Genomic DNA, 17,490 nt, shown 5'->3' with positions numbered 1-17,490 from the left:
CTTGGTCCCCCAGGACCATGGTGCCCAGCGCCCTTGTCCCTGGCCCTATTTTGGGCCCGATCTCTTGTGGGCATCAGGTCTTTAAGTTTGCAAATTGGAAAATATTGTTTCCTGGTCGGCCCAAGGTCGGAAAAATCAGTCTATCAGCCCTAATTGACAAATATATAAACTACATTTCCTCTCCCATTTTGGGGAGGAAGGACATATGTGTGCAAAAGGTGGAAGCAATATTCAAACATTCAAACATTCAAGCATTCAAGCATTCCTTCAAGCAATTGAGCATTCTAAGTCTCCATTCAAGGCTAGGTGTTGCATTCAAGACAAGGATTCAACCATTGAAGAGGAGATCACTTACAACATACAAAATACAACATTCATTACACCTTCGCATGTAAGAATACAAACATTCTTACAACAAGGTATCAGTACTTGTTTACATTACAAACATTTACATTTACAACATTCTCATTTCTTGGTTAATTCCCAAACTGAGGTTTAACCTAAAGGCAAACCCCTCATCCCTAACCCCCCAATCGTCCTCTCTTTTCTGTGTGTAGGTTGTAGGCATGCAGCTGTAATTGAAGATCTGGAATCCTTGTGCAGAGACGAACAGATCCCCCTTCGTTTCACGGATTTTTCGGAGGACCGTGTGCATGTCGGACGCCATCGTCCTGTCAACTTTCGCTCAAATTTGTAGAACAACACCGTCTCGATATTTTACTGCTAATTCCAGGTCCGCAGCTTCATCCCATATCCCTATCTCTGTTTATAAGCGAATCTTTCCTACTTTACATGCATTCCTAGTTCAATCTTTCTATCTACATTCTTTACAAAAGAGGGTATCCTTGATGTCTCAACTCTTGAAACTCATTTAGAATCCAATCTTGCATTGCGTGGGATTGGATCTTGTGGGTTTCAACCCCTCTTTTGAATGTAAAGTCTCCCTGAAGTGAAAACCATCAACCCTAGTGACTCTCCCTTCTCTCTCCTTGGAGTTGGTGAGGGGAGAACGACTAGGGTTTGATTTTTCCGCTTTACATTTTGGTGAACCCGACATGAACATCCTCATTCTGATTATTCATGGTTAGATCTGAAAATTTTGCTTTCCTAATTATATTTCCATGTTTGATCTTTTGCAAATTTTAGAGGTTGATTGCATAAAAATCCTAAAATTTTCCTTTTAAGTAATTAAACTTGTGAAATGTTTAATTGTTAATGCTTGTTTCAGATCTACCCTTCTATTGCAAATTGTCAATTCATATTTGTGCCTTAATTCTGAAAATTAAGTGGTTAAATGTCAAAACCCTAATTTTTAACACCTTCTTGATTCAACCTTTGACTGATAATTTCACTAATCAAAACACCTCCAAATCGGCTGTAACTTTGGATTCTGCAATAAAATCACAATATCTTTCATCCCTAAAAATTTGGAAAAAAGTTGCGAGGACCGTGTGCACCCCGAGCGCCATCGTCCCCGACGTTTTTTCTGAAATTTCGAGAGCTAGATCTTACTGTATTTTTCTGCTAAAATCCAGAATTTTGGCTGATTTAATCAATTCTAACACTTTCAAAATTAAAGTCAAAGTTGGTCTAGCGATTGCTTGGATTGAGGCTTCTAATCATTCAAAAACTGTTGAAATTGAAATTTGTATCAAAATTGTGTTTCTTACAGTCCTAAATCTGAAAAGTGTGTTAGCATTCATTCGAAATTTCATGCTTTATTCAAATTTTTGCAGTTTGTGACTTTTGAAATTAAGTGTTTAATTGCAGCAACTCTGATTTCCGCTTTCAAAGTTGAATTTTGCATGAAATTGAGTCAACTTTTAAATTTCAAAGCCTGCATTGCTTTCAGCATTCCCTCTAAAATCATAAAATTCAAAATTTCAATTTCCCCCTCTTTTTCAAAATTCAAATTTTACATTTTTCCAACAATCTTGGTAGGGTTCAATTTTGAGATTGCAACTTTAATTTGGCCTATCTACAGATCGTAAAATCACTCAATTTTTCCAGATTAGTTTTAAAATCATCATAACTTTCATCCCTAAAAATTTCAAAAAAAGTTGCGAGGACCGTGTGCACTCCGTTCGCCACGGTCCTGGACATTCTTTCTGAAATTTCAGGAGATTGTCCTGATTGCATTTAACAACTTAAATCTAGGAGATTGGCTGATTTTATTGAAATTTGCTACCTCTAAAATTCAAAATCTTCTCTCTCTCTTTAGTGCATGAGTTTTACAACAATAAGCCCTACTTACACTATTCCCGTTAGACGAAGCCTTAGAATTAAGTCTTTCCAAGGTGTGATTATCGAGGAGATGGAACCTAATTTGAATGGCCTTTTTAACGAGGACATGGGTAATTCCTCTAATCCTCTTAATGATGAAGAAGCTCTCCATGAGGTTTCTATAGAACAACTTTCAAAATTGGATAACCAATTTGATGATTTTCGACAATGGATGTCTCAAGAATACCCTGATAGTGAAGCTCTTTCATTAATTGAGGGTCTAAAGCGTATGGTTCACAGTGATAAGAATGGAATTGATATTTTGTGTGGTATTGCACACATTGTGGATTCAAATGTGATGCCTATGAGAAGTTGTGCTGAAACCTTAGGTTATACACAACCTCCTACTCAAGTTAATCATTCTATTCCTTTGACAACTCCTATTGCTAGCATACCTACTTTTACATCAAACATAATGACTACTTCAATACAAGACATTCCTCCTATGATCCCTAGTCATGGGGGCAATCCTTCTTCTTCAATCAACCCTCTTCCTTCATTCAATCCAACTTCTTCATTCATTCCTTCAATGAGTGTTCCTATTATATCTCCACAAATAAACATGACGCAAGGGGGCAATTCATTTAACCCTTCCATCCCTCCTTGTAGTGTTCCTCCTTTCCAATCATCTCCTATGACTAACTATCATAGGGTCCCACCACCTTACTCTCTACCTTCTTTCAATAACATAACACCTCCATCACAATCTAACACGTCTAATATGAGCTCTTCGACTGAAGCGACCATTAACAATCTTGCACAAACTGTCTCTTCTTTACAACAACAAACTGCCTCTATGAATCAATCTAAGTTTAGTGTGCCCACATTTGATGTTGCGAGCCCACTTTCTCTTGACATTGTTCGAGCTATCCCCCCTAAACATGTTGAAATTCCGCATTTGGAGCTTTATAATGGTAAGGGTGATCCTCTAACACATGTTAAGACCTTTCAAACAATATGTACTGATTTTTCTTATGACCAAAGGTTGCTTGCAAAATTGTTTACTAGAACATTAAGAGATAAAGCCCTACAATGGTATTGCTCATTGCCTTCTTATTCTTTTACTTCTTTCGAACAACTTGCAAATGCTTTTATTCAACAATTTCAAAACAATATAAGTCCTAAAGTTGCTTTGATTGATTTAATGCATTGTAAACAAGGTGTTAAAGAAAAAGTGACTGATTTCATTGGTAGATATAAGCATTTGTATGCTCAAATTTCTTTTCCAGTACCTGACAATGATATTCAAAGAATCTTTATTTCTAATTTACAAAAAGATATTAGAGAAAAACTTCTATTTTCTGAGTTTACTTCTTTCCAACAGTTGTGCGCAACTCTTCACAATTATCAACTGACTGTGAGTCAAATGGAACAAGCAAATCCTATGGCTCCAAGTGATAAGGGTGATAGTAGTCAACAACCATTTGGGAAGTTTAAACCGAACAGAGAGTCCATTAAATTCAATGAAAACATCATCAACAACAATGTGAATGCGGCATCAGGTGTGCCTCCTATTTCTAAGTTTTTCAAGAAAGAAAGAAAGTTCACTCCTTTGAATGAATCATTGCATAGTATTAAGAATAAGTTATTGGAACAAAATGTGCTTACTCTTCCTCCTATAAGAGAAATAGATCCTGCAAAGATTAATTCACCTTATTTTGATAACAAATCTTTTTGTCAATTTCATCGTCAACCTGGGCATGATACTGAAAAATGTTTTGCTTTAAAAGGAAAAATTCAAGATTTGATTGATAATAATACTATTTCTGTTTCTGGAGTGAATGATAAAGGCAACACATCTGTAGCTCCTCCTAACCAAAATCTTCAGATTTTTACTGATCCATTTCCTTCTCATACCTCTAATGCGATTGATACTGCTGATTCCTCTGTCTCACCTGATGATCTTGTGTCCATGACTCCGAATGTGATTAACTTTGTAGAGCAGCAGAAAATCCCTAAAGAACCTTCCATCACATTTGATTCCAGTGAAACTATCAGGGCACCTAATGGTCCTTTATATATAGTTGCAAAAGTCAAAAATACACCTTGCCGTGGAGTGCTTATTGATCCTTCTTGTATGGTTAATATCATTACTGAAGAATTTCTTTTTACTTTGCAATTGAATCAAGTGAGATATGATGAAACAAATGTGGTTGTGAAACTATTTGATGCATTTTCTTCTCCTGCAATTGGTTCTATTACATTGCCTATTGAGGTCCACAACAAATCCCTTGATATGAGCTTTGCTATTATTCCATCATCTGAACAATTTCGTGTGAAGCTAGGCTATCCTTGGCTATCTTCCATGAAAGCTATTGCTTCTCTTATTCACAAGTGTTTGAAATTTCCCCATAATGGTGAAGTTGTTACTGTCAATCATAGTCTCTTTAAACCAGCTGAAAGAACTTCTAGCATTCCTATTGATTACTTTTGGCCTAAACAATTCCAATCTCTTCCTCCACGAAGTGATCATCTTTTCAAATCTTATCAAAAGTGGAAGAAAGATATGATCCTATCTCTAAGTGAACCTAGAACACCCAAACTTGATATTCCTATCATTCTTGAGAAGGAAGTTCTTCCTTTGAAAGATAAAACTAATGTCTTTCCTCAAGAAGATTCCCAACCCATCCCTATGGATGTGACTATGCCTATGACTAATAAACTTCCTAAAAGTAGACCTATACCTCCTCGTCATGAGGGGCTTGGTCTCCTTCCTAAACCAAATATTCCTCCTTTGTATGGAGCAGTTCCTCCTCCTTCCTCTTATGGAGAGAAGAGACCTTCCTCTTCTCCTATTGTTCAACCTTAGAGACCACAACCTAAACACCCAAGTGATAAGGATGAGAACATTCCTCCTCCTCAATCTTCGCAACTTCCTACTAAGACTAGATGGAATCGTTTTGCACTTGAATGCCGATGAAAGAGTCGTCTTAGAGCTCAGGCAGCTACTTCTCAAACTTTGCAATCCCCCAAAACACCTTCAGCCAGTATTATTCCATTTTCTCCTCAGCCGACGATTGAGCCGAAATCTCCTAAGCATAAGGTGCATGATGGTCTTGATCCGGTGCGAGTTAAAGATCCTATTTTTATAAATCTTGATGATGATATAGATGAAAATGTTATTCGTGATGAAAATGTTACTTCTGTTCATTCTGATATTGAATATGAATATGTTGATGTTGATAACCATCTATCTAACGAATTTTCTAAAGCACTTATCCTAGCTCCTAGACAAGAACACCGTGGCTTGGGGTATGAACATAGCCCTTGTTTGGATCTTGTGATAGCTCCATCTGCTGTGTTGGATGTTCCTCCTCTAGCGTGTTTCCTGCCTTCCCGAAATATTGATCAACAAGATCAGGGGGTAGATGACGTGCTAGATTAGTTCATTAGCATAGCGGACTCTCTCCTCCTCTCTTTTGTTACTTCTTCTATGTGTTATTCTCATTCTTCTATTTGTTGTCCTTAGTGTTGTCTACTTGAGGACGATGCAAAACATTGAGATCTCTTTTGGTCTCTCTCATGTTGACTCAAAAGACACATGTGGTCCCTTCTTCTAGGTGACCTTCCTTGATTGGGGAATGAAGAACAATTATGCATACATACATATGATATACATGAATTATCATACAACATACTGACCCCGAGGAAAGCGAAGTCACCTCATGCTTTGTGTTTTGTGTCTATTATCCTTGGGCTTATCTCACACTTGGGGGCTAAATCCTTGCGATAACATGCTCCTTTCTCATTTCTTATATGTATCACTACCTTAAAGCAATCACCCCCGGTGAGGCGTGTACGAATACTTTAACGTAGGGGGGCATACATCCTGTTCATATCTTTTCAAGATACTTAAAAATTTCTTGACAAATTTAGCTTTGCCTTGAAAATTTTTGATATCTTACTTGCATGACTGATAGTGAGGGAACCTTACTACTGACAGTCATGGTTCTCCCTCGTGATCTTCCCTTTTCCTTTGTCAATCGAAGTCGTAAGATCCTTAGTCCACTGGGGGCTTGGTGTATCTTGCCTCCTTGACGTGGTGAACGTTTTTCAATGTTGTTTCCTTGTACTTTACCGAAAGTATGAGCGTACACTTATACTCCCGCTAAAGTGAGGGCTAAATGTAGCATCCTAAAATTTGGACATTTGCAATTTCAACTGCATTTGGGTCTTCATGATGGCGGCGCAACATTGAACCTGAATGGAGACCCCGAAACCTGCTTATGACACCAAAAACTGCATTTTTCTGCACCTTGGCCTGATCCCTCCTTGCACCCTGCTGTCCCGGGAGGTGGGACCATGGCGCCCAGCGCCCTGGTCCTTCTGGACTAGGGCACCCAGTGCCCTAGTCCCCCAGGACCATGGCGCCCAGCGCCCTAGTCCCTGGCCCTATTTTGGGCCCAGTCTCTTGTGGGCATCGAGTCTTTAAGTTTGCAAATTTGAAAATATTGATTCCTGGTCGGCCCAAGGTTGGAAAAATCAGTCTATCAGCCCTAACTGACAAATATATAAACTACATTTCCTCTCCCATTTTGGGGAGGAAGGACATATGTGTGCAAAAGGCAGAAGTGATATTCGAACATTCAAACATTCAAGCATTCAAGCATTCCTTCAAGCAATTGAACATTCTAAGTCTCCATTCAAGGCTAGGTGTTGCATTCAAGACACGGATTCAACCATTGAAGAGGAGATCACTTACAACATTCATTACACCTTCGCATGTAAGAATACAAACATTCTTACAACAAGGTATCAGTACTTGTTTACATTACAAACATTTACATTTACAACATTCTCATTTCTTGGTTAATTCCAAAACTGGGGTTTGACCTAAAGGCAAAACCCTCATCCCTAACCCCCCAATAGTCCTCTCTTTTCTATGTGTAGGTTGCAGGTATGCAGCTGTAATTGAAGATCTGGAATCCTTGTGCAGAGAGGAATAGATCCCCCTTCGTTTCGCGGATTTTTCGGAGGACCGTGTGCACGTCGGGCGCCATCGTCCCATCAACTTTCGCTCAAATTTTTAGAATAGCACCGTCTCGACATTTTACTGCTAATTCCAGGTCTGCAGCTTCATCCCATATCCCTATCTCTATTTATAAGCAAATCTTTCCTACTTTACATGCATTCCTAGTTCAATCTTTCTATCTACATTCTTTACAAAAGAGGGTATCCTTGATGTCTTAACCCTTGAAACTCATTTAGAATCCAATCTTGCATTGCGTGGGATTGGATCTTGTGGGTTTCAACCCCTCTTTTGAATGTAAAGTCTCCCTTAAGTGAAAACCATCAACCCTAGTGACTCTCCCTTCTCTCTCCTTGGAGTTGGGGAGGGGAGAACGACTAGGGTTCGATTTTTCTGCTTTACAGTTACGACATAGACTCAGAAGCACGGACAAAGATACATTAGCAAGAGTTGGGATATACTATATCACATTCATGCCTGAGATTAGGGCAAACATAGGACTACTTACCGCATTGGCAGAGCGATGGCATTCAGAGACCTCCTCATTCCATCTGGTGACTGTGACATTAGAGGATGTAAGGGATATCCTCCGCATTCCAATTCATGGGGAGATGATAGAGTATGACCCAGTGATAGGGAGAGATGTTTTGTGTAGATTATTTGAGTGCGACGTAGATGATCTAGATATCGTAGAGAGGGAGATTGGTTGGGAGACCATGGCATCAGAGTATGATCGATGATATGTGGTGATAGTCGTGGTTATAGCATGCCTACTAGTAGGAGACAGACGAGGACATGGATTCCCAATTGGATGGGGAAGAGTGCTAGAGTGGATGGAAACAAAGGGGACAGTGTACGCATGGGGACCATGTGTACTTGTTATACTATATTTTCAGTTGCATCAGATAGCATATCAAGGAGTGCAGACTTTGAGCTGTGGAGTCACACTGCTATAGGTATGGGCATTTGAGCACATAGCCATATGTCGACCGATTGCAGAGAGATAGGTAGTACCACATCAACCATATGTGTATTGCTATGGTGGAGCACTGAGACAAGGTCCTTTTGGATATATACTGTATTGGCGACATGAGCTAGACAGACTGAGAGAGTTCACATGGAGGCCATATCTTGATTGCCCTGGATGGTCAGATGATAGTGATGAGCTACTATATTGCAGACAGGAGAGATACCTGATTGGGAAACCAGTGAATTGCCAAAGAGTGATTGAGATGTACCTACCAGAGAGAGTCAAATGACAGTTTGGAGAGAGGCAAGATGCACCTAGAAGGACTGCACACTTTGCCCAATCTCACAGAGAGACGAGTCAGTGGGGGAGTATGATTCAGCCACACATAGCATATGCCAACTTCACATAGTTATAGCAGAGATAGTGGGAGTTGAGATTAGATGTGGTGGACACCAAGATGATAGAGGAGTATGAGCGATGGTTTGCACGACGACAGCCAGTGCCCTTGACTGATCCTGATATTCTGGTACCGAGGAGACAAGAGGACTTCCCACTCGCAGGAGAAGAGGAGGGAGATGATGAGGATGAGGAGGATGAGGGAAGGGATGAGGATGAGGAGGATGACAAGGATGGAGATGATGAGGGGGATGACGATTATGTGCCAGATTCAGCCGAGTAGGAGTCATTGCAGGATATACCTATAGAGCCGAAGACAGCTAGCATAGAGGAGATGGAGATGTGCAGGGCTACCATAGCGAGTCAGCATGATCATATTGCAACATTAGAGAGATAGAATGCTATCTTGAGGATAGAGCATGGGCAGTTCAGAGCAGAGAAAGCCAGACTTACAGTGGCTCGAGATATAGCAATAGCCCAGGCACAGCAAGAAGGACAGAGAGTCACTGAGTATATTGGGTCGATTAGGGATGCCAATGCATGGGAGATGGCACAGATGTTGGTAGAGATCGAAGAGGAGATACACCATTGGAGGACACTATATGAGAGTGCAGTTCCACCAGAGCAGAGAGCATCATCATATCAGGGACGATCAAGGACAGAGAGAAGGCCACGCTCTTGGAGGTCAGTGAGCAGCATGGGGGTGAGTGGACCTATGAGACCACCACAGCCGGGACCTGGGGCAGGAGGGACATCATCCTTGAGACATGGCAGGGATGAGGAGGAGAGAGGGAGCACCCATGATAGAGGCACGTGCTCCTTATGACAGAGGCATATGTAGTTTGACATTTTGTAGTGTAATATTTTGTAGTCAGCCTGCAGGCCATACTTAGGACAGACAGTCCAATTTTTGTACTCTGATATTATTTTGATAAATGATATGATATGCATCGATATGATGGGATGAAATGTGTTATGAATTATGTTATTTTCCATGTATGGATGGCTTATGTACTATTTATTATGGAACATGTATGGATACATTTTGATGTTTTTTTTTTTATGCATTTATAATATGAAATGGATAAAATGCTTGATGTGATGCTTGATATAATGTTTGATATAATGCGAATGTACTAACTAATGAATGCAGGATGTAGCATATGTGTTTGGGGAAATCGGAGCGCTAGACCGAACTGACTATCCGAACTGACGGAAGAAATGTTAGTAAGAAGAAATGAGACAGAGGATAGTTAGAGACAATGAAAAAAAACTTGCTTTCAGTAATGCACTTTGTAGGTGAGAACCTTTATTTAATGTAGCAAAACGGATGCGTAGCATCATGGCATGGAAGGCTAGAGCTGAAATGCAACCCTTTTTTGCAAAAGATAGACACATCACAGACAAACAACAATCACAATAAAAAAGAAAGGGACCATGAACCATCCCGGTCACTCTAAATCACTCAGTGACATCATCGAGCAACATAGGAACATGTTCGAAGATAAATCAATAAATGATAAGACTCACTAATTCCAACAAGTCAAACAAACATCTTAATCTTCATTGTCAAAAGTTGAAAGTGTTGATAGGACGTTCATGTTGTCTGGTTTCAGGGAATGCGGTACCCCGTCTAAGACAGGACACAGTCTGGTTTCGAGTCTACCACACCCTGTATAAGACTCATGATAATGTGCCAAGGACGAATGATTTTGATGTTGATGTTCATTTGATAAGACAATTTTGATCAGTTTGAATGTCTGGTTTGATTGAAAAAGGTCATCTATTAATGCGTGATTTCATTAAAGTGCAGTGTGTTATTGCGTGTCATTGGAGGTATGCTCAGTGATCTGTCTATGCACAAAGGGATCATTTATTGACAAAATGCAAAATGCCAAAGAAATTGTTTTCTTGGATTTTGATGTTTTGAAAATTTTTTGTTCGTTTTTCAAGACTTTATTTGACTTTTTAGGGATTTTTTCAAGACATTATATGATTTTTAGGGATTTTTTCAGGACATTATTCAATTTTTTTGGATTATTTCAGGACATTTTTCAATTTTTTTGGATTATTTTAGGACATTTTTCAATTTTTTTGGATTATTTCAGGACATTTTTCAATTTTTTTTTGGATTATTTCAGGACATTTTTCAATTTTTTTTGGATTATTTCAGGACATTTTTCAATTTTTATGATTTTGCCCCCAGTGTCTAGCAAGGCAAGGAATATGACAGGTGAATAAATAGGCTTGCTGAAATGTTGGTGGATAGAGGGAAGACAAAGGCCTTTTATTATGGAGACAATACGGATGCAATGTTCAAGGGCTATTGCGTGATGGGACAAGAGACTGGATATGACAATGTAAAGTAGTGACATGGCATGAGGGACATGTCAAGAGGTTTTTGAAACCATGTTTAAATTTTGCGTCCTTATGTCAGATAAATATCAAGGAATGAAAAAAAGTGTATGGATAGTGATAAGAGATGGATAGGATAAGCAAGACCAAGAATGGATAAGGGACATGGACTGAAGGTCGGGGTAGGATATGGGATAGTGGCAAAAAGTTGCAATAAGCTAGGGAATATGGGTGAAAGGTTATAATAAGCAAATGGAAAAAGACCAAAAGCTATGATGGACTAAAAGCTACAAACAAGATACATGATGCTCATGAAGATCCTTAGCCTTGTCAAGATCAAAGGTGGAAAGGGGAAATGGACATGAGGGACAATAGGATAATGGAGGGTAATGACAGGGGTTCGATAGGATAATGAAGGACAATAGGATATGAAGGAGGAAACCTACCCCCAAGTGTGGTGTGCAAGAAGTTCATAGATTACGTATGATGCCTATTTGCCAGGTTTTCATCACGGTACTTGCCCAAGGCACCTGTTTGCCAGGTTTTCACCAGTGGACGAATTATTTTTGCGTTTACTTTTTCACTCTTTTTTTTTTGGTATTTTTGAGCTTTTTCAATAGAAGATGGACACATGATAGGGGATGGAAGAAGGACTCAAGCGTCTTATTGTTTGGGTAGTAGCCTTGAAAAAAAATGGACCATGACCTTTAAAAGTATGCTCAAAGACATTGGTAGGATAAGGACATGGAAAATAATATGAAACTAAGGCAAGGATTTATGTAAAGGATTGGACCAGAGGGATGGAAGGATGGAAAATATGCATTGGATAATGGATAGGGTATTGGAAGAATTGGGCTTGAGTGGATGGAAATGAAGGCAAGATCAACATTGGCACACACCTTGATGGGTGGTGGATTGATGGAGGAAAAATGGATCTCAGATTGTGAGATTTGGATGGAGGAATAGCTTGGGATTTTGGGACATAAGGGCCCAAAATGGATGAAGAAGGTGATGGAGGAACAAATTTGAGAGGGTTGGATGGAGGAATAGCAACTTTGGAGGCCAAGTTGGATGTTTCTTTAGGCTTTTGTGCTTCAAGGAGCCACTTAGGGATCCACATGGTTTTTGATTTTTCATGCTTTTTTGGTTCCTTGGAGTGCATTGCCAACACAAGGGATTTAGGAACCCATATAGATTTTAACTTTTGTTTTTGAGCAATGGGCCTTTGTGGCCTTTTGGATATTTCTTTTTCTTTATAGATAATATTGTTCTTTGTTTTGACATGTCGATTATATTGGACATATTGATCCTTGAATACATGTGGATTTCTAGACTTATGACTTTTATACTTGGCATCCAAATTGCTTGAAGGGGGAAAGGAATGCATGGATGGATATGAATGAAATGGAGTTCTTTTGGATGGATGAAATTTACTCAAGGATGTGTGCCTTTGTTGACCTTGCATAGAGGATGAAGGAATATAAGGACCTAAGATGGATGGAAAGTATGATGGGGAAGGTGTATGTTTTGATTTTGATTGAGGGATACCAACGTCTTGAGAGTGAGTTGTGTAGACATGACCCTTAAGATCTTCTTTGATATGGAGGGGTTCTTTCTCATGAAGGTCTACTCCTTTGCCTTTATGAATATCTTGACTTGTAGGATACTCTTTTCTTTGGGAAGAAGATGCGAGTCCATTATGAGGTGGATATGATATGAGAGAAATAATGAGATCTTGAAGTGGATCGGAGTGCACCAAAGTGGAAGAACCCATTATGCATGTCGAGGGTTCATGAACATCTTGCACTGACACATTAGAATCATGAGAGGGATTAGGATCATGAGGGGGACTAGGATTGTGTAGTGGACATGGTTCAATGACAGGCTCTTCAAGAGATGGAATGGGAGAAATAATGGGATCATCACAAGAAATACAATCTTGGAGTGTATATGGAGCATTAAGACAAGGAGATGGAGGAAAAAGTGGATCTTGTGGAGGATCTGAAGGAATAATTTGATCTTGACAAGGAGGAAGATCATTGGAATCCTCTTTAAAGGTGCTTTGCTCTTGACTTTCAATGGGATCATCATAAAGGATGGAAAGGATATCTTGATCTTTCTCAAGAAGTGGAATGTCAATGGGATTTGAAAGGACATTGTGTTCATGAAATGGAAGGGGATCATTTGGGATTGGATGAACTGGGATATCTGGAATGTCAATGGAATTTGAAAGGACATTTTTTTCATGAAATGGAATGGGATCGTTTGGGATTGGATGGACTGGGATATCTTGATCTTTCTCAGGGAATGGAGTGTCAATAGGACTTTGGATAGGATGGACAAGAATAGGGGAATCATCATGAGTGTCTGGGAACATGGGGTCTTGGTCAACAATTGGATGGGATGATAAGGTTTCGGGATCTTGATCTTGATCTTTTTTAAGACACGTTTCTTCATGCTCTAAATTATCCTCTTGACATGAGGTTAGACTTTGGATATGCATGGGGGATTCTGACAAGGGATTAATGCTTTGGCATGAAGGAAATGGACTTTGAACATTTGTGATGGATTCTGGCAGGGAATCAATGCTTGGACATGAGAAAGAGGGACTTCGAATGGGGTCCTCTAAAACAGGTAATGGCAATAAAGTGCATGGTGGCATTGGGTCTTGTATTTCTGAAACATGACAAGGATGTGCATCATGAATTGGATTATCTTGGCAATCAATTATGGATAGCCTTGTTATTGGGTTGGATATAATTGTGATTGCCTTGGATTAAAATTTGATTTCATTGTTGGTTGATATGTCAAACTTTGTTGCATCATTGGTGCTTGAAACCTTGTTTCAATAGACATGTCACTATGCAATGTTTTTGGGATTTTTTATTTTAAAAGGATGATGTATGATATGCAACTAAATGCAAACTAAATAAATGAAGATGCAACTCTATGGAAAGAATGCAATCTATGTTTTGGTTGTTTTCAAGATTTTGACAAACTTTTTGGAATGCAAATCTAAAAGGAGACCCTTAGGAAATTGAAATGATGTCTAGACCTCAAAGGACAAAAGGACCAAGTGACAAAAGGACAAAATGACAATGTCTCCCCTATATGCTTGGATACTAAGCTAGGTTTGACCAAATGACAATAATGACAAAAGGAGAAAAGGTTTGATAAGGTCTAGACTTCTTAACAATGACTTAGGGTTTATCAAAGATTTGGATTACTCAAGTATGACAAAACCTAGTTTTGACACTATATGCAAAGGGACAATTACTATGCAAATTACCCTAATATGATATGATAATGACCCAAGCTTAATGAAGAGACCTAGGGTATGCAAATGCAAATGTATGACAATGTCAACCTAAGTTTGAATTATGAAATGGTATTACTCTAATGAAAGAGGACACATGCAAATGGATGACATTTATTGATATGCAAAGGAGTATGACCTAGGTGAAACTTAACCTTGGTAATTGACAATGAATTTGCAACATGCAAACCTAGGATGAACCTAAATATAAGTGACATGAATGTTGAGACAAGATTTTGAAAAATGTTTGACAACCATTTTTGAAGGTGTTTTGAACTTTGTTGAATGAAATACTCATGTTTAACCTTGTTTTGAATCAATTTGTCTTGTTTTGGAAATGAGACACAACTCAACTTTTGACAAATAAAGAAGACAAGATATTTTAACTTAGACTCAAGACAATCATGCTCATTCACACATTTCTTATGGATGGCAAGGGCAGTAGGTACTTGAGAGGTAGACTCGTTATGAGATTCAAGGAGAATACATAGATGCTTGACCCCACGGGCTCCCCTCCACAACACTCACTTCTCAGGGCAGCCAAGCATCAGTCCCCATGGAAATCTCCCCATGGCGAACTTAGTATCTCTTCCAAGTATCCGAACTTGTCCTTCTCAAGCAACTAGAAGGAATTTTGGCCTCTAAATACAAGGTGTTTAGTCAAGATTTCTATTAAGCGTTACTCCTTGGTGTCACACAAGCGTGATTGAGACATTAAGACCACCAAGATACCAAACAAATGTAGTCGCGTAAGCATGATTTAGACCTTAAGGCCCTACTTAGATGTTGATATGAGAAAGAGTCCAAGGGTCATCACTTCCCAAGTAACTACAATTCCCATATAACCCTTCCTTCAAAGCTTTCGCCCATCAGGTATTTATTTATAGTGAGTTAGAATGCCAAGGTATTCTAGCTGTACTCACTTTGGGTCGTTCCCTTCTCACGATTGTCACTTGCTTACAAAAGAAAGCAAATGGTCGGGAAGGCAGGCCCTCTAAAGGTAACAAACAATCTGAACCAAGAGAATGGTATCAAAGATCTGGATTTCTGATCACCCTAAGAAGGATGAGAGAATACTCTCCTACTCCAATGTCAAACTCAACAATAAAAGAAAACACACGTTCATTCCATCCTATTTAGAAATCATACTAGGTGCCTAAATATGAATTACAAACACAAAGTTTAGTTGGAGTCCAAGGCAACTTGCAAAACTACCAAGTCAGAAGTTTAATTTGCTTGATCTTTGACTAACGAACCTACATAAACTTCGTTAGTAGTTTCATCTTTGTCTTTGCCATGCGTAATGCCAAGGTGTTGCACAAAGAATCAATACCAAAAAACCAAAAAGAAGAAACAGAATGCAAATCAAAACAATTTGCAAGCAAAAAACACTGCTTTTTACCTCTATTTCTGGCCCTACACAGGCATAGAATGTAGTAACATAGGCACATATTGTCCTTGACATAGGTGCAGAATGCTTGACACAGGCACAAATTGCTTCACACAGGCGTAGAAGTTCTTAGAAAACCCTGCATTACCTTGTTTCTTGGGTTTTTCACCTGCAAATCAACTCAAGAGCACTCAAAAGCATGATTAGGGGGTTAGTTCACGTCAGGTTCACCAATTAATGTAGCTAGGAAATGGAGGATTATCAAAGCAAATCAATATTAGCCTAGTTCAATCACGAAAACTAAATTGCAATGACAAAACCTAATTACACTCAATGAAAACTTGAAAACAAGACATGCAAGATTGAAAACTAAGCAAACCAAATGGAGATGTCTTCTTCATGTGGCTCCATTGTCCTTCTTTCTCCTTCAAATAGCTTTGTTTGTGGATCTCACCTACTAGTGCATAAGCATGATGTGAAAGCAAGTAGACAAGATTGTAGCACAAGAATACTAGAAGCGTGATTGATTCGACCAGGGACCTTAATTGAAGAAATTCATCCAATTTATAGACAAATTGGAGAAAAGACAAAATTAGCATGAATTTGATTCGAATGGAAATTTCAAATCAAGAATGACAAATATGACAAATTATGACAAATTTGCACTTTCTATGCAAGATTGATTGATTGTCAATTATGACAAAATTATGACAAATTTCTATGTCAAAATTGATTGATTGTCAATTATGACAAATTATGACAAATTGAAATGTCATTCCCATGAAATTAGGAGAAAAATAGGAAAGAATTGAAAATTAGAAATTAGAAAATTAGAAAATTGAAATTGATGAAAATTAGGAAATTAGGAATTAAGTGAATTAATTAACAATTTTTCATTTATCAATTAATTCACAAAGAGGGAGGAATTAGTTAGCCAATTAAATAAACATTTAATTGTGACAAGAAGAGTTAGGATAAATAAATAAATTATTTAACCTAGAGGGAGAAAGGACAAAAAAGGTTAAATGAATAAATCATGAAACCCTAGAAGATGAATTAGAAATGAAAGGATGACAATTAGGTCTTGATAAAAGATAATTAATATCGATTCGATTTGATCATGATTCTAACTAACAAAGGACCAATGCTGATAAATGATTTTCTTGATAAATGTGTCAATTGACGAGGAATGATGACTACTTGATCCAAATTGACACAATTGAGATAGACGACGATCGATGACAAATTGATCGCAAAATGACAAAATTGACAAGAAGACAAGGATTGATGACAAAATAGATTGCAAAATGACAAGATTGAAAATGACCATGATCGATGACAAATCGATCGCAAGATGACAAGATTGAAAACAACAATGATCGATGACAAATCGATCGCAAGATGACAAGATTGAAAATGACAATGATCGATGACAAATCGATCGCAAGATGACAAGATTAATAACAACAATGATTGATGACAAATCAATCGCAAGATGACAAGATTGATAATGACAATGATTGATGACAAATCAATCGCAAGATGACAAGATTGATAAGAGGACAAAACCCTAATTAGGATTGACGACGTCCAAAATGAAATTGAATTGACGATGTCAAAATATGACAAATGAGCATGCACATTGGTGCGACAAGATAAGATCGACCAAAATCATGACAAATATTGTTATCGACAAGACCAAATTTGAAAGTGAGACAAATAAAGAATGTAGAAGAAGGACTCGATGCTCACAAATGATAAAGACCAAGTGCGAATCATAGGAGGAATGTTAATGCGACGCAAAAACCCTA

This window comes from Cryptomeria japonica, chromosome 3 (genome assembly GCF_030272615.1).
Source record: "Cryptomeria japonica chromosome 3, Sugi_1.0, whole genome shotgun sequence".
NCBI classification, from domain to species: domain Eukaryota; kingdom Viridiplantae; phylum Streptophyta; class Pinopsida; order Cupressales; family Cupressaceae; genus Cryptomeria; species Cryptomeria japonica.
Note: the sequence above shows the minus strand (reverse complement) of the source record.